This window comes from Ailuropoda melanoleuca, chromosome 13, assembly GCF_002007445.2.
Source record: "Ailuropoda melanoleuca isolate Jingjing chromosome 13, ASM200744v2, whole genome shotgun sequence".
In the NCBI taxonomy this organism is placed as follows: Eukaryota; Metazoa; Chordata; class Mammalia; order Carnivora; family Ursidae; genus Ailuropoda; species Ailuropoda melanoleuca.
Window position 1 is genome coordinate 69,839,779 of NC_048230.1, and position 21,453 is coordinate 69,861,231.

General features: G+C 37.5%; 1 protein-coding gene across 6 annotated transcripts in view; it reads right to left on the reverse strand.

Annotated features, from left to right (window-relative positions):
• CBFA2T2 (CBFA2/RUNX1 partner transcriptional co-repressor 2) overlaps window positions 1–21,453 on the reverse strand; it is a 157,980-nt gene that overhangs the window by 91,964 nt on the left and 44,563 nt on the right. The window contains exon 1 of one of the 6 annotated variants that reach the window (XM_034641443.1): window positions 3,894–6,298. The exons of the other annotated variants lie outside the window; for them this stretch is intronic. The gene's annotated coding sequence lies outside the window, so the exon portion shown is untranslated. Of the gene's footprint in view, window positions 1–3,893; window positions 6,299–21,453 lie in introns of those variants that run through there. 6 annotated transcript variants of the gene reach the window in all.

Here is a 21,453-nt window from a genome sequence, read left to right on the forward strand (position 1 = left end):
TGAAAATATGCAAGAAACACATTTTAACTAAGTCTGTTGGTTTACTGTGACTTTGATGTTTAAGGGGGGGATAAGAAAAATCATATGGGAAGATAAATTTTATTCAGTATCCATGCAGAAGCACCACGCTTGTTACTTTTTAATTTAATTCTTAGAACCCACAAGAACATCTATTTTTACTCCCATTTTACAAATGAGCAAATTGGGGCTTAGAGGTGAAGGTTAAATCAACTCATGGTCACTAATGCCAAAGTCTATACACAATCTTTTCACTGCCTTTCCTCCACCAGTCCTAACTACCACAACCAAATGAAAATACATATTCTATTTACTTGAGAACCCCAGCTATGAGAAGCAACTACATACGTGTGTATATATATATTCTATACAGAAGTGTACCTTGCTAGGTATCTCCAACAAGCTGCTCAGGGTTGAATGATAACAGCATTTCCACAAGCTGTTGCTTTAAACAAAGCACACAGAGTTGCTTTTTCAGGTTTAGGCATGCTTTAGAAAAGTAAATCCATATGCATTTTAAGTTTCCCAGCATAAATGTGATGCCACCTGTCTTAAAAGTTGAACACTGTTTGGAAAGCCCATCAACCAGTGAGAATATAAAAGCCAGTTATAGTGGGTTATTTTTCCGCTAGATAGAGTCATCACTATTTCCTGGATTTATTGACTTGAACTTGGAGGGAAAATTAACCCACACAGTCCATAGTCGAAACCTTTTAAATTAGACTTTGCTGTTTAAAAAAGGGGTGGGGGAATCTGTATATATACAGATAAGTATCTCAGAAGCACACAATTACTCTTGGATTTGGAAAGATAACAGCAGCAAAGCATACTCAAAAGCATTATAGAAATTTAACACTGTGCAGCTATGCATTTGACAAAGTCTGGTTTAAGGCACTGTGGTCTAATGGAAATTGAACCTTTCCATCCACCCACCATGCCTCTTTGGACAAGGAGTCTAAATCATTCTGTCCTAAGTTCTGATCAAATACTGTGTCTCGAAAGGTGCTCTGATTACCTGAGTTGGCAGTAATTTCCAGGACTTATCCACTTTTGTGCATTCATGTACACTTTATCTCCTCTATGTGACTTCTTTATCCCTTACTGTATCATCACATACAACAGGCAATGAAAAAATGTTTGCAAAATTAATGTACTGAAAATTCAGAAGACAGTTCCAGTCCAAGCTCAACCACCAACTAGCGTAATTAAACTCTAGGCCAGCCTGAGTTTTTACCACTCCACTACCCTTCCCTCAATTTTCCTTATCTATAAAATAATATATTTGATTAGATTGTCCTTAAGAGCCTCTGCAATCCCAACATTTTTCATTGGTCATCACTGGGGACCTATGAGCACTTCTAGCACTGAGTGGACTTAAAATAACCTTCAATAACTGATTCATCCAATCTTTCGGATTCATTTGAATTCTTCCAGTTGTATACAAAAGATGTTTATTCAAACTCATCATCCTTCCTTGGTATTCCAAAGATGTAATTTAAATGTCATTATCCTCATCTCCAGTTCAGTGACATTGTTTTAATATAGAATTTCAGTCTAACATGGCCCCTTGATATGAAAAAATCCTTGGCTGGGTCATTCCTGGAAACCAATTTAGGTTTCTGGGGCACCTGGCTGGCTCGGTCAGTAGAGCATGAGACTCTTGATCTCAGGGGTCATGAGTCTGAGTCCCACAGTGGGCGTGGAGCCTACCTTAAAAAAAAAAAAAAAAAGGTTTCTGCTTTGCATCACATTAAAGCCTCTCACAATGCTTTCACAATTTTCAGAAAGTGCTATGATTTTTAGCATTCAACTCAAAGACTATCTTGGTTATTACCTCAGTAACAAGCAACGGTCTCTTGAACTGTGTGGTTCTCTAGGACTTTTAATCAACTACCTTTAGTTAAAGTCAGTGGATCTTTGACATATCAAAATGCATATCATTTACCATTTTTTAATGCTTCTTGAAACTCAGCACTCCTAGTATGGACATACAGCATATGCAAATCCCTTCTGTAAGCCCTTCACAGTGGACACAGCCTACCCTACACTTCAGTGAGTCATCTTCTCCCCACTCGACCGAGGAGCGTATCTCCCAGGGTGCAATTAGTGCTTGCTCACTGAAGGAGTATCATGTAAATTCCAAATGCCCTTCTCAGATATTCAGACAAGTCCCTAAAGATACTGAACTGTTTTGTTCACCTATCAAAATTTAGAAACTCAAAAAAAAACAAAAAAAAAACCCCACCAAAAAACCCCAAAACAAACAAAAAAACCCCAGAAACTGGAAAATTCTTACTGCATCATTTAGCCAACCTGGCAAAATAGAATACTTACAAAAAGATTCTTTTAAAAAGTCTCCCCCCACTTCAAGAAATCTGACTGCAACATTGAAAGAAAAAACTGAATTGTACTGTCCTCCTAAAATAATTACCCAACTGACATAAGTGAAGGCTGAAGAACTTTAAGAAATAAATGTATTTTCTTAAGTTCCTATTTGAGAACTAGTAGAATTTTCAAAAACAAAAAAATTTAAACAGTGTTGTAACAAAACAGTATAATTCAGTATCTCACTCCTGTTGACTTTTTCAGAAGTTCTGCTCTGCTATAACAGGCTCATTTACATTACAATACTTAAAATACTTTCCAAATCATTTATAATCATAGTGAGGCTTAACAAAGAAAGCATGTAACATTTATAACAGATACAGATGATCTGAGAGGTGCAGTGAGAGGAAGGTACCCTGAAAACTAGAGTTCTAGAAAAGATCCATTCTTAGCCTGCGAGTTAAAAATGCAGAGTTTATGGGACACCTGACTGGCTCAGTAGGTGGACCGTGCAACTTTTGATTCGGGGTTGTGAGTTCGAGCCACACCCTGGCTGCAGAGATTACTCAAAAATAAAATCTTAAAAAAAAAAAAAGCTAAGGGTTTAGGAACCAATTATAACAAAGTAATAAACATCCAGAAACTTCTGAAACTAACGTAAATGCCTTCTATGTGCCAGACAAATTTTCCCAATAATGGTAACAGGCAGGAATTGCACAAAATAAAAACTCAGAGTAAGTAGCCTGCTTGAAATCAGAAAACCAGTGAAAAATGGCTGTATAATATGTGTAACTCCCAAACCCATGCTCTTCCCTTAGGTATCTGATTTGGAGGCCTGGAAGACATGAATACAATGTACAGAAACAGCAAAAAGCTAAATTACACTTCACAAATAACAAGGACTACAATACAATAGCTATGTATACATGAATTTATTTTATGACAAAATTACTCCAAACTCACAATTCAAGTCAGATTTGTGGTATTATTTGTTTATTTTGTATATAGGAAGTAAACAGACGAAAACAGCATAGGGGTAAAATGTACTGAAGGAAAAAAGAGCTGACTATATTAAAATTAAAAGATACTGTTAGTTTTACTGTAATTCACTTTTAGTTGTAATTTACCTGAATACACTGAAATAAAATCTGACAATAAGGAAGAGTATTCTATGAGCCATCTTTTTACACTGCCTATTTGTGTTATGCATACTAAGGGAGAAAAAAATTTCCCTCAAAGTATCATCGACTCTATGTGGAATACCTTACAGAAATATTTGTGAGACTACTTTCCTAGCCACAGAATTCATGTTACATCTGATTCAAGTTTCCATTCAAAAAAGCATGGCATTCAAATATAAAGGTGGCACCTAAAAAATGATACAGAAATATGAACAAAATGAAGCATCAAATCAACAATGAGTAGCTAAAGGCTAAACCCACATCAAATATAAAAAAATTCATATGACCATAATCTGAAATAAGTAAAAAGCTTTGAAAGGCAGACAATTGCCCACTTTAGCCCCTAAAACTAAATTAAAACGTACTTACCTCAAATGCCCAGATTATAACAATCCAGATTCTTAATATACCAAATTTATTCGAAATAAATATAAAAAAGCTCCTCTTTTCCTCCTCCTAATCTTCAAAGCCCAATCTGAGACCAGCCTTCCTCCTTCTTTCATTAGCTGGACATGTGTCAGCTCTCTCACATCTGCGATTTCTCACTGACTAGAGCTGCCTGTCCCATTCCAGGGAAACACAGATGGATCCCAGATGGGAAGGTCCTGCCAAACAGACCAGCTCTTCACCTTGCCAGAATCCCCAGATACAGTCTCTCTCTCTGTCTCTCTCTTTTTCTCCCTCCCTACTGCTCCCTCTCCCTCCACTACCCTTCCAACCCTCCCTGTTACTAGGGCTCTTTGCCAGCTGATGTCACTAAGTACACACCTCCCAGTGGCTCCTGGCCAATCTGACATTAACTTGTTAAATACGTGTAATTTGTTTATGGCTGACAATAACAGCAAGGATATTGTGCAAAACCTATCTGTGCAAGTCCCTAGTGAAATAACATGTAGAGACACACATAGATACACAGACTCATATTTTTGGGAACATTCAAATGCTTAACAATTACTATTTAAAGTCCTACATATTGTCTGGTTTCTGCTATTGTTTAATAGCTTCTGCTCTTTGAGCCAATTTTAAAATCCTACTTATGACAAATTCCTTCTTAAAATGAATTATTAAAACTCTGCTTTGAACATGCAATTGGATAAAAAATGTAAAGTTGCAAATTAATCTGGGGAATATAAACAGAAATGTATGTAAATGATTCACACAAGCTGCCTCTCAGATCCAGACTTGGTAGCACTGCAAAACTGGCACGTGATTAAAATAAGACAATGCAGGCAACATGGTTCTGATGCTGTGAAGATTATAAATGAAAGATGGGGACACAATGCAAAAATTGTTTTAAAACAAGGCAAATACGAATGTGAGAAATAACAATGTTCGGCATTAAAGAAACTGTTAATGCCAAGTTTCAACAATGAAGAGCCAAAATAAAAAAGCATTTTTAGAAATAAAACAATGAGGACCCAGAGAGAGGGAATGAACTGCTCAAGGTCAGTTTTAATCACTTAGCCTTCAAAAACCTAGCATATAAGAGCTGCTCAATTTTTAGTGAATGAAAATCAATGAAAATCGATACTGTACTATGGTTACAAAAATGGTTGCCACTGGGGTATCAACTAGGTGAAGGGTCCACTGGACCTTCCCTGTGCATTCTTTTTTTTTTTTTTTTGAACTTCCTAGGGATCCATACTTTAAAATAAAAAGGTTTGGGGGAGCTTACTTGGCTGATTCCTGGGGTTACATTACATGGACACATATCCTGCACTAAAAATCTCCATGAACACAAATTAGGAATGAAAGATCCTCCATACACATAATCAAACAGGTGTGGCTATAATTCTCTAGCCCTTAATCTTCTATCATAGTTTGGATATCTGGAATCTGTAAACAATTTTTCTGTCATGGCAATTTTTGGCAAACAGGAAGAAAGACTATTTCTGTCAAGGGCAACCTACTGGCTAGGTTTTGGGTCTTTAGTTCATCCCAGTGGTGGTGGTGATAACAGCAACAGCAGTGGGCTGAAAGCTTACTAATAGTGCTAAGTGTCAGAATCTTCACAAAGACTCTGTATTATAGGACCCCTAAGGTAGGTAGTATCATTATCTCAGTGTTATAAGCTAAGGAAAATAAGGCACAAAGAGTTAAGTAACTTAGTTAACCCCCCAAACTAAGTAAGTGTTAGCACTAGGTGGTCTGGATCTAAAGCCAGAGCAGTATACTCTATTGTCTAGTAGGAAAATGAATCAAAGGATGCTACTGGCTATCCTGGATCACCGGCTCTCGGAGAAACCAGCCACCACGTCATGATGACACTTACGCATCCATAAGAAGAGGTCCATATGGTAATCTCTTACCAATGCCAGCATCAACTTGCTCACATACCTAGCCACTACCACCCAGTTAAACTGCCTTGGAATTCTGACCCATTGGAACTGCATGAGAGTATTTATTGTTGTTTAAAAAAAAAAAAAAAAAGATGGCTCTTTAGCTTCTGGTTCCCAGATCATGGACCTTAAATGCCATTTCCCACTACAAGGAAACCGGGCTCTTTAGAAAAATAGTTGACTCCAGGTATGGGGGAGGAGATGTATAAAACTTGTCATGTCAGAAAACAATTAAACTATCAAAGACTGTGGAGTTGTGTCCATAGGACTCAGGAGCCAACCTGAGAAGGCTCCCACTAAGACGGCATATTCTGAGCATCAATAAAAGACAATAATTGCAATGGATCAGAACACAGCAAAATGGGGACGCTTGGGCAGCACAGCTGGTTAAGCATCCAACTCCTGGTTTCAGCTCAGGTTGTAATCTCACGGTTGTGAAATAAATCCCCGAGTCAGGCTCCACACTCAGGGTGGAGTCTGCTTGAGATTCTCTCTCCCTCTCCCTCTCCCTCTGCCCTTCCCAATTATGCACACTCTATCTCTCCCTAAAATAAATAAATAAATCTTCAAAAAAAAGAACACAGCAAAATGTTTGAATTCATGACTTCATAATGGTACTTATAAAAAACTAATCACTCGCTTTTTGGAGGATACTAGAGAAACAATTTATTATTCTGAAACTAGTGAACTAAGAATTTTACCTACCTTTCTATACGAACTGCACCTCTAAGTAAATACATAGTTGGTGAAAACTGATCCCTATTGAAATAACCCAACTAAAATGAAAAAGATTATATATTTGCAAAATCATTTTGCTAATCTCTAATGGAAAACATTAATATGGGTAATGATCAATTGCCACAAATATGAGGAGAAATATATGGACGTTAATGTGCCTAATGGAAGTATACCAGTTATGAAGCATTCTTGACAAAGCAGGTAAATCTAATCTGATTCAGCCTCTAGATTTAACAACCAGTTTAGAAAACATTGAGGGGACATGGGAACATGTTAATGACAGCATGGGAATGTAATTAGGAAAATCCAGAATGTGAGAAAATCTATACTGCAAACAACCGAGATTTGTAGGAAAAAAAGAGGAAGTGGGGAAAGGAAGCTGGAATAGAAGCTATACATTAGAAGAGAAATAAAAGACTTAAACACAATGCGTGAACATTATTTGGATTCTCATTTGAACCAACATAACCTGGGATAACTGGGAAAAATTTAAAACTCCTTAGATTAATTATATTAAGGAATTATTTAAAATTTTTCTTAGCTATAATAATAAATTTGTGATTATTTTTAAGAAAAAGTCCTTATCTTTTAAGAGTTACATACAGAAACATTTACTGGTAAGTTTATGTGCCATCTAGGATTTCCTTCAAGAGGAGCTGAGTTACTGATTACTGTAGCTGGGTGTTTAAGTACGAGTGTTTAAGTCCATTTTTAGAGCTGTTTGATATTTCCACAATATAAAGTTAAAAAAGACTGGATTTCTTTAAGCAGTATGCCAAATTATGGGTGAGGCTGGCAGATGGACAGAGACAATTTTTTTAAAGGAACTCAGACAAAAGGAATTAAGTCTGACATGAGATTTAATGTGTTACCAACATATTCATTTACCTCACTGACCACATCCTGAGTTGATACACTGACAACTTTTTTTTTCTTTTTGGATACACTGTCAACTTTTAAAAATAGAAGATGAAAAGCCAACAATGCAATATATCCAGAATGGTGAATGCAACTGCTAAGTTGGTTGCTTTACAACAGAATTTGTCAAGGAGTTCTGCTTTTTTTTTTTTTTTTAATGTCCTCCTATGGGAAATCTATGATATACCAGAATGTTGGATTTGAACTACAGGTATCCATATAAACTCATGATTTTTATTTTTGTTATTATTTATCTATATTTTTACATTAAAAATATACATAGAAACACAAACACATTCATACACTTCCTAGCTGTTTGCTGAGTGGGTCTAGAAGCAATGACACCTTGGGGCGCCTGGGTGGCTCAGTCAGTTAAGCATCTGCCTTTGGCTCAGGTCATGATCCTGGGGTCCTGGAAGCAAGCCCCGTGTCGGGCTCCCTGCTCAACAGGGAGTCTGCTTCTCCCTCTCCCTCTGCCTCTCTGCCCCCCACTCTGCCTGATCATACTCTATCTCTTTCTCAAATAAGTAAATAAAATCTTAAAACAAAACAAAAAAGCAATGACACCTTGTAGCAACGAACACATCTTAACATCCAGATCTTGATTTCTAAACTACATTTTCTACTAAACCCTGGCTCCTTAGAGAAGTGGCAGGTGGGGTAGAGAAGGTACAAGATAAGTATGCAGTATTTTGTACAAGAAAGTAAAGGACTACTCAGAAATGATGGGGATATGTCAAAAAGACACTGAAGCCAGTTAGAAGGAGCTGCCATGGCCAACTGTGGGACAATTTGAGCAACACAAAAATGACATTAATGGATTAAGCATGACATATAAAATAAAAACTGAATTTTAAAAAATGAATCAGGGGCACCCAGGTGGCTCAGTCAGTTAAGCATCTGCCTTCGGCTCAGGTGATCCCAAGGTTCTGGGATCGAGCCCAGCGTTGGGCTCCCTGCTTGGTGGGGAGCCTGCTTCTCCCACTCCCTCTGCCCCTCCCCTGTGCTCGCTCTCTCTCTTTCTCACTCTATCTCAAACAAATACACCTTTTTTTAAAAATTAAAATAAAAATAAATTAAAAATGAATCAACTGGGGCACCTAGCTGGCTTAGTCAGTAGAGCATGAAACTTGATCTCAGGGTCATGAGTTCAAGCCTCACATTGGATATGGAGGCTACTTAAAAAAAGAAAAAAAAAGAAAAAAGAATCAAGGAAGAAAGGAAATCTTATTCCTTCTTAGAGGATGCCAACTTGCAAATACAAAAAGAATGGCAAGGGGCGCCTGGGTGGCACAGCGGTTAAGCATCTGCCTTCGGCTCAGGGCGTGATCCTGGCGTTATGGGATCGAGCCCCACATCAGGCTCCTCTGCTTTGAGCCTGCTTCTTCCTCTCCCACTCCCCCTGCTTGTGTTCCCTCTCTTGCTAGCTGTCTCTATCTCTGTAGAATAAATAAATAAAATCTTTAAAAAAAAAAAAAAAGAATGACAGAAGTAGAAAACCACCACTCGTAGACTAGTGAACAGAAAACTTATAAAAAACAGGATATCTACATTGTCTCAAAATATACCCTACAAGTTACTTATTGATCACAGAAAGGAAAAGAATTAACTTTGCAGTAGAATAACCTGGCACACCAACCTTAATAAAAACAAGGCTAATATTTATCACCATCAATCACCAATATTGGGACATACTGACATCATGTGCCTCCCTAAATGAAGGATTAAGAATACAGTATTATTTATATAGCGTTCTTGCCAAAAGTCCATAATACAAATCTAATTACAAGAAAACATCAGACAAGTGAGGGACATTCCGTACATTCTGCACTCTTTGAAATTGCCAAGGTTAAGGAAGACTGAAAAGATAGAAAGAAAGAGGGGAAAGGATAATTTAAAAAAAAAAACAGGAACTGTTTCAGAATAAGAATTAAAGAGAGATGACAATTAAATGTTGTGAGGTCCTAGATTAGACTGGGGTACAGGGGCTATAAAAAGCATTATTAGGATAACTAACTGATGGAATTTGAATACAGTTGTGATTAGGCAATATTATTGTTATCAGTATTAAATTTCCTGATTTTGATAATGTGGCTAAGTAAGAGAATGCATTTCTTTTTAGGAAATGTACATTTAAGTATTAGGGGCAAAAAGGGCACACTTCCACTGACAGAGTGATTCAGAAAAAATTATATATACATAACACACACAATGATAAAGCCAATGGGCAAAGAGTAAACAGTGAACAAGAGTTCCTTTTATGATTTGTGTAAACAGTTGGTGAACAAGAGTTCCTTTTAAGATTCTTGCAACTTTTAAGTCTTCAATTACATTAAATACTTACCAAAAAGAAAAAAAGTCCCCATTCCTAACAAAACAGTTGGAAAACTCCCCCTGCGAGTATCAAGTGAACATTTGTAGCAGTTCATGCAGTTCTAACAAAGATGCTCATGACAATCTCTCCTTTGGTTTCTTTGCAAATCACTACTGCCATGATATTAGACACTGAGCTACTTTACATTATTATTTGTAGTCATATAATGTTCATTTTATACCTATAATGAGCCACTGCTAAAAAATGAAGCATAAGAAACTTAAATATAGACTGCATAATTAAATATAAATTATAAATTAATAAATACAATATTATTATAATTATTAAAACTATTCTACAAATATGCTTTAGATCCAGACTTTTGAGTTGGATTCATCGGATCAAATCTTTCAAGCAGCACATAAAGATGACTCTAGATCTTCACTGATGTCAAAAGAAAAAGAAAAATAGGGTGCCTGGGTGGCTCAGTCGGTTAAGCATCTGCCTTCGCTCAGGTCATGGTCTCAGGGTTCTGGGATCGAGTCCTGTATTGGGCTCCATACTCAGCAGGGAGTCTGCTTCTCCCTCTCTCTCTGCTCCTGGCCCTGCTCATGCTCTTGCTCATTCTCTCTCTTAAATAAAATCTTTAAAAAAAAAAAAAGAAAGAAAGAAACACTGATGCTTATAGTCAATTTGCTTTTCACGATGGATAGTCTTTACATGCAATACCTAGAATCTTCCTTAATTTGTCATTTAAAAACAAAACAATATTGGGGTGCAACACTGATGCTTATAGTCAATTTGTTTTTCACTGTGGATAGTCTTTACATGCATACCTAGAATCTTAATTTGTCATTTAAAAACAAAACACTATTGGGGTGCCTGAGTGGCTCAGTTGGTTGAGTGACAAGCTCTTGGTTTCAGGTCAGGTCGTGATCTCATGGTTCGTGGGACCAAGATCTTCATGGGACTCCACACTCAATGGAGAGTCCGCTTGAAAGATTCTCTCCCTCTGTTCCTCTCCCCACTCTCCCATGCAAGCTCTTTTCTCTATCTAGAATAAATAAATCTCTTTTTTAAAAGATTTTATTTATTTATTTATGAGAGAGAGAGAGCGCACAAGCAGGGGAAGCGGTAGGCAGAGGGGGAAGCTGGCTCCCCGCTGAGCAAAGAGCCCGACGTAGGATTCAATCCCAGGACCCTGGGATCATGAACTGAGCCAAAGGTAGGTGCTTAACCAAGTCACCCAGGCATCCCTAAAATAAATAAATCTTAAAAATTTATATATATACATATACATGTATGTGTATATATATATATATTTTATTTCAAGAATCAGGTTATAAAAAGCTTGTTTTTTTGGAAACATAACACATTATAAAATTTAATCTACTCTTTACCCAAAAACCAAAGGAATCTTTTTATTTTTATGAAGAATCATGTTTTGGGGCACCTGGCTGGCTCAGTCAGTGGAGCACACGACTCTTGACGTCAGGGGTCATGAGGTCAAGCCCCACATTGGGTGTAGAGATTACTTAAAAATAAAATCTTTATGAAAAAAAAAAAAAGAATCATGTTTTACTTAAACAGAAAAAAAATTAACTAAAGTACAAGTATACCAGGTTAAATTAGGGAAAGTAAAAAATACAGTATTATTAAATAATAAGAAAATAATTATAACAATCTTAAAGACTATATATATTTTTTAAAGATTTTATTTATTTATTTGACGGAGACAGAGACAGCCAGCGAGGGAACACAAGCAGGGGGAGTGGGAGAGGAAGAAGCAGGCTCATAGCAGAGGAGCCTGATGTGGGGCTCGATCCCATAACGCCAGGATCACACCCTGAGCCGAAGGCAGACGCTTAACCGCTGTGCCACCCAGGCGCCCCTTAAAGACTATATTTTAAATGAAAAATCACTTTAAGATTAGTCTTTTCAAAAATCACCTCTTAGGGCACCTGTGTGGTTCAATTGGTTAAGTGTCTGCCTTTGGCTGGGGTCATGATCTCAGGGTCCTTGGATCAAGCCCCACATCAGGCTCCCTGCTCGGTGGAGAGCCTGCTTCTCCCTCTCCACGTGCCCCTCCCCACACTTGCGCTCTCACCCCCCCCCAAATAAATAAATAGAATCTTTATAAATAAATAAGTCACCTCTTAGGGCACCTGAGTGGCTCAGGTGGTTAAGCACCCAACTTTTTTTTTTTTTTAAAGATTTTATTTATTTGAGAGCGAGAGCGCAGGAGAGCAAGCAAGAGAGTGAGAGAGCAGGAGAGAGAGCGAGCAAGCGTGCATGCATGAGAGCGAGCACAAGCAGGGAGAGGGGCAGAGAGAGAGTGAGTAGCAGACTCCCCTGCTGAGCAGGGAGCCCGATGCAGGGCTTAGTCCCAGGACCCTGGGATCATGACCTGAGCTGAAGGCAGACACTTAACCAACTGAACAACCCGGGTTCAGACCCCCAAGGGTCTGACTCTTGATTTCAGCTCAGGTCGTATCATCTCAGTAGGGCTCCGCACTGGATGTGTAGCCTGCTTAAGATTCTCTCTCTCCCTCTGCCCCTCCCCCCCAAATAAACAAATAAACAAACACCTCTTTAACATCTATGATACAAAAATGAAATCATCTTGGGGCACCTGGGTGGCTCAAGAGGTTAAGTGTCTGCCTTTAGCCCACGTCATGGTCTCAGGGTCCTGGGGATCAAGCCCCATGTCGGGCTCTCTGCTCAGCAGGGAGCCTGCTTTTCCCTCTGCCTGCTGCTCCCCCTGCTTGTGTGCAAGCGTGCACTCTGTCAAATAAATAAATGAAATCTTTAAAAAAAAAATGAAATCATCTTAAAAAGCCCTTAGGGAGAGTTGCATGATTGCATAATAGAGAGTTTTCAAGTCTAACAAAAAGATTATTTATAGCATTAAGAGATGACTGTTCACAAGAGAGATCAGCAAGCTCTATAGCCTTACTGTTTTGGTAGGTAAAGTTTTCCTGGAATAAGACTACACCCATTGCTTTACATACTGTCTTTCTGTAGCTGTTTCCCATGACAAGAGCAGCTGGGATGGATATTACGTGGCCCACAAAACCAAAAATGTTTCCTATCTGGCCCTTTACAAAAACCTATGTTGAACTCTGATTTATACCAACAGGGTAGCTTTGGACCAACTCAAACACCTACTATGGGCCAGGCATTATGCTTAGCATTGAAGACAGAATAATGAATAAAAATATAGTCCCTGCCTACAGGTAGCCTGCAGTCTGTTAGAAAAGACTAATTATCATACAAATAAATGTATAATAAACAGTAAATGCTAGAAAGGAAAAAAAACACAAGAAAACAATTAAGAGAATTACCTCACATCAGGGGATAGACGGCGGGTTAGTGAAGGCTGTATTATACAGGAGTACATTTTCATGTACTAAAACTTAAAGGAGAGCTGACCTAGGCTTTTTTTTAAAAGGAGATAAAAGAATCTTTCAGGCAAGAAGAACAGAAAGTATGGGAAGCAACATGACTAAAGAACTGGAAGGAGGTCACCAAGATTAGACAGTATTAAACCTGTAGAAAGAAGATGGAGGGAAGCGACAAGTAAAGAGACCACACAGAACACTGTTGAGGGGGAGTAGGCAGACAACATACACCAATTTGTCTCAGTTTCTATGTGTCAAATAATCTTGTAAACTCCTCCAAAGTCAAAAGCGGTCTCACTCACCTTTCAGTTCCACAGGGTTTTACAACTAATGCTTAAAGTTTGAAATATACAACTGATCAGAAAATGGAGTGTCTTCCTTTTTAGATTATTTACCGCAAACAGTTTGAGAGACACTGATTTTCCCTCATCATTCAACAGAAAGAGCCTGGGGTAACTGTTCAGATTCAGCTATAAATGAGTTATCTAAACCATTAAGCCACTGTCTGTCAAATTAGAGGACAGGACTAGGTGTTATGAGCCTTTACAGCTTTGTTTCTTTCTTGCTTAAACTTCTTTGTCTTATCTTAAACTGACCATGTGATGTAGTAAGAATATCATTAAATTAAATAATCTGAAGATAAAACAGAGGTTTGGGGCTCTCCAGAAACAAGATATTCTAACTTTCCAATTCATATGACAACATATAGATTCCTGTTTTATTAGTTATCAAGAACTTCCTAATTTGCTGTTTATTTGCTTTACGTACTTAACATTACAAAGCTTGGAAAAATTTTGCATCAACTTAAAAAAAATAGAGAAGCAATCAAATTTACAAGTGATCTTGAAAACAAAACTGAAAAACAATTCTCTTGATGTTTGAGTCATCAGCCCTTATGGGACACAAGTCAGACTGCAGCAGCTGTGGATCATCATTCAAAATCAAGAATTCAATTTAATTGTGATAGATTTTTAAAAGTTGATGAATCAGAAGCACAGAAAATAAATGAAGCAGAAATTTTCATTTGCTGGAATAAATCAACATATAATCCTATATTCTAAGGCATTTAAGGGATCATATCGTTACTCTATCCAAATCAGACTACCAACCAATTTCCTTTACTATGAATACTTCTGTCAAATAAACTCTTCACTATACACCTGGAAAATGATTCATCTTTAAAGACTTATCTCAAGGGTGTTCCCTTTGGGACAGACAATTCCCAAAGCTAGCAGGCAGAGTTGACAGTGGCCCCACCTAGTGCTATCCAAGAAGCCTGACAGTAGTATATATGATACCACACTGGTACTTAACATTTTCAGTTATTTGTTGACCTGATCCTCCATTACTAATCTGAGGGCAGGGGTATGCTTGATCAACATATTCAATGCTTATTTCTTAGATAAATAAATTTAAATATCCTGTTTGTTTAATACATAAATTCAACAGGATATTAGCTTTAGAAAGAACTGAATCTCGGGGCACCGGGGTGGCTCGGTCTGTTAAGCGTCAGACTCTTGATTTCGGCTCAGGTCATGATCTCAGTAGGGCTCAGCACTAGGCGTGGTCATGGTCTCAGGGTGCTGGGACAGGGCTCAAATAAATAAATAAAATCTTTTTTTAAAAAGAAAAGAATTGATCTAGCTCCTTCATTTAATTAAAATAGGGAAAGGGGAGGATGAGGTCTGAAAAAGTTTGAACAAAATTCCTATTATCTAATAGTATTCAAATCAAATTATGTTCTCTTCAAGAAGTTTTATGAGAGCTGCTGTTTTTGAAATGGCAGAAACTTTTAATAATTTCCAGACTACTTCGCTAATAACAATTAAAAATCACCAGCCCAGAGTGGGTTTTCCCAAACATTGAGACCATTTTTGCTGCTGCTGCTCTGTCTCAAGTAAGGTATCATTCATCCTAGGGGCATATACCTATTCGCAAAGACGATGTAGAGCATTGCAAGTGTCAAGTTATTAGGAGCTACAGCTCTTACTTTATTTCAGAAGGCTTTATGTGAATAACAGAAGTGGATGTCCAAGTTCTTTTAAGTCAGGTACTTCTTGAACTCTATTTTATAAACTTAAAAACAAGTAAGGTTGTAGGGCACCTGGGTGGCTCAGTCAGTTAAGAGTCCAACTCTTGGTTTCGGCTCAGGTCATGATCTCATGGGTCATGAGATGGAGCCTGCACTGGGCTCCACACTCAGCTCCCTCTGCTCCTTCCCCATGCGCCCTTGTACTGTCTCCAATCAATCAATCAATCAATCTTAAAAAAAAAAAAAAAAAAACACACTACAAGGTTGGTATCTTTGATGCACCTAAGATCACAACATGAACCCTAACTAACAAAGCCAGTGTTCTCTTTCTATGTCCTTCCTGTGGGCCCTAAGCTCTCAAAACACCTAAACTAAATAAGCTGAAAGCAGCATCCGTCTAAATGAATGCCACCTGCAGGGCCACTTTGGGGTGGGGTGGGGGGAACATTTTTAGGTAAGAGTTTTAGGGGTGCCTGGGTGGCTCAGTTGGTTAAGTGTCTGCCTTCCGCTCAGGTCATGATATGAGGGTCCTGGGATCTAGGTCTGTGTCAGGCTCCCTGCTGTGCAGGAAGTCTCCTCCTCTCCCTCTCCCTCTGTTGCTCTCCCTGCTTATGCTCTCTCTCTCTCTCCCTCTCCCTCTCACTGTCAAATAAATAAAATCTTTAAGAAAATAAATAAATGTTACACACATTTTAAAAAATAAGAATTTTATTGAGGTATAATACACATATCATAAAATTCATGTTTTAAATGTAAATTTAATGATTTTTAGTAAATTTATATAATTGTGCAACTATCACCACAATCCCATTTCAGAACATTTCTATCACCCCAATGATCCCGTATGTCCCTTTATAGGAAATCCTATTTACAACCCACAATACCGGTAACAACTAATCTGCTCACCCTATCCCTATAAAGTAGCCATTCCTGGGCATTTCAAGTAAGTGGAATTGTAAGATGATGTCCTACAGCACCTGGCTGGCTCAGCAGGTAGAGCGTGTGACTCTTGATCTCAAGGCTATGAGTTCAGACCCCACACTGGGTGTGGAGCTTACTTAAAAACAAACAAAAACACAGAAATGTTGTCTTTTCTAAGTTCTTTCATTTAGTATACTCTTTTCTGGATTCATCCATGTTCTGGCACATATCAGTATTTATTCTTTTTTATTGCTAGGTAATATTCTATCGATGGATATGCTACATTGCAACTGATGGACATTTGGGTTGTTTCCAGTTTTTGGTTATTGAATAACACTGCTGGAAACAATCCAGTACAAGTTTAAAATGGTTGTTTCAAACAATTTTGCCTAATTTTAATCTGTTTTGTGGGGAAAGAATTTGCCAACTCCACCATTCAGAAGTTCCACTCTAACCAAGTGCATTCTTTTTTGCTTATTTTTTTAATATTTTAATAGCTATTTTTCCATGTTTTAAATTTAAATTCAATTAATTAACATATAATGTATTATTGGTTTCAGAGGCAGAGGTCCATGATTCATCAGTCTTACCTAACACCTTGTGCCTCATTACATCACGTGCCCTCCTTAATGTCTATCACCCAGTTACCCAATCCCCCCACCCATCTCCCCTCCGGCAATCCTCAGTTTGTTTCCTATGATTAAGAGTCTCTTAGAGTTTATCTCCCCTCTGATTTCCTCGTTTTATTTTTTCCTCTCTTCCCCTATGATCCTGTTTTGTTTCTTAAATTCCACATTATCGGTGAGATCATATAATTGTCTTTCTCTGATTGACTTATTTCGCTTAGCCTAACACCTTCTAGTTCCATCCATGTCATTGCAAATGGCAAGATTTCATTTTCCAATAGCTGAGTAATATTCCATTGTGTGTGTATGCCACACACATATCTGTCAATGAACATCTGGGCTCTTTCCATAGTTTGGCTATTATGGACACTGCTGCTATGAACACTGAGGTGCAGGTGCCCCTTCGGATCACCGTATTTGTATCTTTGGGGTAAAAACCCAGTAGTGCAATTGCTGGGTCTTAAGAAAAATGTATTTTCAACTTTTTGAGGAACCTCCATACTGTCTTCCAGAATGGCTGCACCAATTTGCATTCCAATAGCCAAGTTTATGTAAATGGTAGTTTCTCCTGTTATTTTGAGATTAAGGTTTTATCAGGAGTTCGTCTGATTTTGATGTCATGTTTAGAAAGATTATAAAAACACACTCCTACATATGTTCTTCTATGTTCTCATGGTTTGATTTTTCTAATTCATTCTTAAGTCAAAATAGAATTCGATATATAAAGTTCGTGATTAAGATACCTAATATATTGTACGCAACTAATGGAGCATCGAACTTTACATCGGAATCCGGGGATGTACTGTATCGTGACTAACATAATATAATAAAAAATCATTTAAAAAAAAAAGATACCTAATATAACTCATTAAGAGTAGTTTACCTACTGTTGAAGCCTATTACTCAGAAAAAACTAAAGCCCAAAGACTATGACAGTTAGGGGCACCTGGGTAGCGCAGCGGTTAAGCGTCTGCCTTCGGCTCAAGGCGTGATCCCGGTGTTAAGGGATCGAGACCCACATCAGGCTCTTCTGCTGGGAACCTGCTTCTTCCTCTCCCACTCCCCCTGCTTGTGTTCCCTCTCTCGCTGGCTGTCTCTATCTCTGTCAAATAAATAAATAAAATCTTTAAAAAAAAAAAAAAAAGACTATGACAGTTAATTGACCTAAACTCCTAGTTCTCAAGGTACAGCAAACCTATAGGTGAAGATTAAAACACACAACAGGCCTAGCACTTCTGCAACAGCCAGAACAATCAAGAGATATTACTTTCGTTATAAATTTCCCACTTTACATATTGAGATTATCTCCTCTTTTAACTCTTTAGTAAAGTGTTTCTGGTTTTATAACAAAAGTTAGTAGGAAAATATTCACTTCAGAGAGTTTTTATAACTAGCTTTGTCAGAATTCCTTCATTTAAACAGTGGGAGCGCCTATATGGAGTGTTTTATGCACTTAAATTAATATTCTACCAAGCAGACTTTATTTCCTGTCGTTTGATAGAACAGAAAAATGAGACATAAGAAACTTTAAACCATTCAGTATTTTAAGCACACAGTCAACATCTTTGTTGGAGACACAAAATATTAAGGTTAATAGTTCTACTTTTATAAAATAACTTTAGGACCTACCTACACAAAATATATAATTCCTACATCTTGCTGGAAAATCCCTATAAATTCTTCAGTTCACTGTAATTATTCCTCTGCATTTTCTTTCTTTTTTTTTTTTTTTAGTTTTATTTTTAGAGGGGGGTGGAGGGGCAGAGAGAGAATCTTAAGCAGGCTCCATACCCAGCACAAAGCCCCTACACGGGGCTTGTCTCACAACTCTGAGGTCATGACTTGGGCTGAAATCAAGACTCAGATGCTTAACCAAATGAGCCACCCAGGAGCCCTCACTCTGCATTTTCATAGAAAATTTTACTTTTACCACGTTCCCTGAAACTTCTCTTAATAAGGCCTGGTATGTCACACTTTTAACAAATTCTGGCTCTAATACAGAGAGGTAATATTAACTTCTTTTTCGCTTGTAAAATTTAATTGCAAAGAACATACATCCAAACAAGCCTTGGTGAGCTGAAGTAATTTTTTGGAGTCAACAAATTCAAAATCACATCAAGTGAAAATTTCGTTTCCTTTAGTTTTTAGGGCATGGCCACTACGGCCAAGTTTTATAACCTGCACTAATTATCCTCATTTTTTAAATATAAAAATCATCACAGAAATATTTGTTCTATTCGGTATCTTTGCAAATATACAGGAAAAAGGAGAGAAAGTGACTAACAGACTATAAAGATACATTAGCAGTCTCACTGAAGTTTTATGTACGATTAACTATCTCTTCCCTCAGATAAACAATTTAAGAGGCAGAAAATTCAGTCTTATTATTTCCCAATTATTATTAAGAGTCTATCACATGGTAGATACGCACAGAAGACTCAGGCCTTGTAGGACATTTAACAAAACATCCTCCTACAGTAATGCTTTCATTATTGAAATTGGCACATGGCAGATTATGTTAACAGATTTATTTATTGACTAAGTCTAATCATATTTCCTCAGTTGGCATCAATATGATATCTACTATTTACGTCTCCTTCAACACTGGATATTTGTTCAAAAGTCTTCCATATTTGATTTCCACCACAAAATTTGGGGTTTAAATTAAATTTAGGTTTTGTGGTAGATTACAAAAGATAAAGAAATAAAGAACCCTAACGAGAGTTAAAATCGCTCGGTTTGTGAATCCCACTTCTAAGCCAAAACATTTCTTTTCATTGCAAGGAAACAGAACATTTTTGTAATTAAATGTTCTACAGCAATGAACGAAGATCCAAAGTGACCTAATAGTATTTTTCAAAGATTGTTCATGTCATCACCTTTTCTGGCATATGGCTTTTCTATTTTAATGTTTTGTAAGTTTTCATTTGATTCAAAGTACAACTCAAGATAGCATTCTATTTAATAAATTATGTTTCCCCAAGTTTAAATGCCTATTATATCACACAGATTTTGAATTACATGTATTTAAACCAAACAAAAATATGGAAAACATGGTTAACTTCATTTGTTTGTACAAAGCAAACCACGAACTGTAAATGTAAACTTCATGAGAACAGGGACCATGTGTCTCTACCTTGCTTCCTGTTCTATCATTTATTCATTCATTCAGCAAATATTTATTAAGTATCTACCATGTGCCAATGTTCTGGGCAATGGAGATACATCAATAAACAAAATAGACAAAAATCTGTCCCCTTTGGAACATACATTCCAATAAGGGGAGACAGAAAATAAACAAAATAGTTAACTAAAATATAGAATATGTTAAAAAGTGAGCCGACAAAGGGGGCTGATCTGATTACGGGGGATGGGGTAGGCAGAGTGCCATTTTATTTATTTCTAAAAGACTAAGTAGTCTCTATACCTGTGGGGCTTAAACTCACAACTCCAAGATCAAGAGTCTAATGCTCTTCCAACTAAGCCAGCCAGGCACCCCAGGGTGCCATTTTAAATAGTGTAGCCAGGTTGGCCTCACTGAGAAGAAAAGAAAGAAATAAGCCATGCGATAGGGAGAGAAAAGAGAAGTCTAGGTGAAAGTCCTGACATAAGGCAAGGACTACATTTTTCCAGGAACTGCAAGATCTGTGTGCCTGGAGCTGGGAAAGCAGTAGGATATGAGTTGCGGAGGGATGGGGTCGGGGGGTAGAGATCACAGAAACCTTGAAGGTCACTGAAAAAACTCTGGTTTTATTTTAAGTAAAACGGGAGTCGTTAACATGGTTCTAAGTAGAGAATTTACAATACCTGACTAAATTGGATCACTCAGAGAAAAAAATGAAATGAAATGAAACTACATAAATAAAATAAAAAATAAAATAAAATAAAAACAAAAAACAAAAAACAAAATAAACTGGACCACTCTGATTGCTATGGTCAAAACAGATGGTGGGGCAAGAATGAAAGGAGGCAGGGGCGCCTGGGTGGCACAGTGGTTGGGCGTCTGCCTTTGGCTCAGGGCGTGATCCCGGCGTTGTGGGATCGAGCCCCACATCGGGCTCCTCCGCTATGAGCCTGCTTCTTCCTCTCCCACTCCCCCTACTTGTGTTCCCTCTCTCGCTGGCTGTCTCTATCTCTGTCGAATAAATAAATCTTTAAAAAAAAAAAAAAAAAAAAAAAAAAAAAAAAAAAAAGAATGAAAGGAGGCAAAACAACTATCATGCAGCTCCAATAAGTCAAGTAGAGGTGTTGGACCAGAATGGGAGGAGTGAAGTTAAGATGCTATTCAGATTATGTATATATTTTCAAGGTGAACAAACAGTGTCTCCTGACTAACTAGAAGGGGGTAATGAAAAAAAAGTCAAGGTTAACTCCAAGATTTTTGCCTAGGTAACGGAAGAAAGAATAGACAAACTGGACTTCATGAAAAATTTTAAACTTTGTATATCAAAAGAAACCATCCACAGAGTAAAAACAGCAACCCACAGAATGGAATATTTGCAAATCATATATCTGCTAAGTGATTAACATCCAGAATATACAATGAACTCCTAAAAATGCAACAAGAGAACAATCCAATTCAAAAACTGGCCAAGGACCTAAACAGACAATTCTCCTAAGAAGATACATAAATTACTGGT